General features: G+C 47.3%; 5 non-coding genes across 5 annotated transcripts; all 5 read right to left on the reverse strand.

Annotated features, from left to right (window-relative positions):
• Nucleotides 1-74: 74 nt before the first annotated feature.
• LOC118347543 lies at nucleotides 75-193 on the reverse strand. Its single transcript, XR_004800741.1, has one exon. It is a non-coding gene; the product is annotated as a 5S ribosomal RNA (ribosomal RNA).
• Nucleotides 194-465: 272 nt separating this feature from the next.
• Nucleotides 466-584, reverse strand: LOC118347545. The gene has a single exon (XR_004800743.1). It is a non-coding gene; the product is annotated as a 5S ribosomal RNA (ribosomal RNA).
• A 190-nt stretch (nucleotides 585-774) lies between these two features.
• LOC118347542 lies at nucleotides 775-893 on the reverse strand. Its single transcript, XR_004800740.1, has one exon. It is a non-coding gene; the product is annotated as a 5S ribosomal RNA (ribosomal RNA).
• Nucleotides 894-1,083: 190 nt separating this feature from the next.
• Nucleotides 1,084-1,202, reverse strand: LOC118347546. The gene has a single exon (XR_004800744.1). It is a non-coding gene; the product is annotated as a 5S ribosomal RNA (ribosomal RNA).
• Nucleotides 1,203-1,393: 191 nt separating this feature from the next.
• Nucleotides 1,394-1,512, reverse strand: LOC118347544. The gene has a single exon (XR_004800742.1). It is a non-coding gene; the product is annotated as a 5S ribosomal RNA (ribosomal RNA).
• Between the last annotated feature and the right edge of the window lie 195 nt (nucleotides 1,513-1,707).

Below are 1,707 nucleotides of genomic sequence, written 5' to 3' on the forward strand. Positions count from 1 at the left end.
GATTTTCCTAAAAATCCACTCCCGAGTGGTCCTTCTTGTCAATTTATCTCGCAAGGCGGAAAAAATAAAACCGAGGGGTGCAACACGAGGACTTCCCCGGAGGTCACCCATCCTAGTACTACTCTCGCCCAACCACGCTTAACTGCTGAGTTCTGATGGGATCCGGTGCATTATTGCTGGTATGATCGCACCCATCAAACTAATTACTTAAAATTCAAATAATCCTTGAGCGACATACTAGCGTCCTTCCGATCCCAATCCAAACGGAGATCTGATCCAAACTAATTACTTAAAATTCAAATAATCCTTGAGCGACGTACTAGCGTCTTTCCGATCCAAATGCGAACCGGCGATCTGATCAAAACCCATAGCTACGCGATCGGCAGGGTGCAATTTTCCTAAAAATCCACTCCCGAGTGGTCCTTATTGTCAATTCCTCTCGCAAGTCGGAAAAAACAAAAACGAGGGGTGCAACACGGGGACTTCCCAGGAGGTCACCCATCCTAGTACTACTCTCGCCCAAGCACGGTTAAATGCGGAGTTGAAATGGGATCCGGTGCATTTGTGCTGGTATGATCGCACCCGTCAAACTAATTATTTAAAATTCATATAATCCTAGTGCGACGTACTAGCGTCTTTCCGATCCAAATGCGAACCGGCGATCTGATCGAACCCCATAGCTACGCGATGGGCAGGGCGCGATTTTCCTAAAAATCCACTCCCGAGTTGTCCTTCTTGTCAATTCCTCTCACAAGGCGGAAAAAACAAAAACGAGGGGTGCAACACGAGGACTTCCCAGGAGGTGACCCATCCTAGTACTACTCTTGCCCAAGCACGCTTAACTGCGGAGTTCTGATGGGTTCCGGTGCATTTGTGCTGGTATGATCGCACCCATCAAACCAATTATTTAAAATTCATATAATCCTAGGGCGACCTACTAGCGTATTTCCGATCCCAATGCGAACCAGTGATCTGATCGAAACCCTTGGCTACGCGATGGGCAGGGCGCGATTTTCCTAAAAATCCACTCCCAAGTTGTCCTTCTTGTAAATTCCTCTCGCAATGCGGAAAAAACAAAAACGAGGGGTGCAACACGACGACATCCGAGGAGGTCCCCCATCCTAGTACTACTCTTGCCCAAGCAAGCTTGACTGCAGAGTTCTGATGGGATCCGGTGCATTAGTGCTGGTATGATCGCACCCATCAAACTAATTATTTAAAATTCATATAATCCTAGGGCGACCTACATGCGTATTTCTGATCCCAATGCGAACCGGCGATCTGATTGAAACCCTTGGCTAAGCGATGGGTAGGGCGCGATTTTTCGAAAAATCCACTTGTCAATTGGTCCTTATTGTCAATTCCTCTTGCAAGGCGGAAAAAACAAAAACGAGGGGTGCAACACGAGGACTTCCGAGGAGGTCACCCATCCTAGTACTACTCTCAACCAAGCACGGTTAACTGCGGAGTTCTAATGGGATCCGGTGCATTAGTGCTGGTATGATCGCGCCCATCAAACTAATTATTTAAAATTCATATAATCCTAGTGCGACGTACTAGCGTCTTTCCGATCCAAATACGAATCGGCGATTTGATCGAAACCCTTGGCTACACGATGGGCAGGGCGCGATTTTCCTAAAAATCCACTCCCGAGAGGTCGTTATTGTCAATTCCTCTCGCAAGGCGGAAAAAACAAAAACGAGGGGT

The sequence above is a fragment of the Juglans regia genome, unplaced genomic scaffold (assembly GCF_001411555.2).
Source record: "Juglans regia cultivar Chandler unplaced genomic scaffold, Walnut 2.0 Scaffold_952, whole genome shotgun sequence".
In the NCBI taxonomy this organism is placed as follows: Eukaryota; Viridiplantae; Streptophyta; class Magnoliopsida; order Fagales; family Juglandaceae; genus Juglans; species Juglans regia.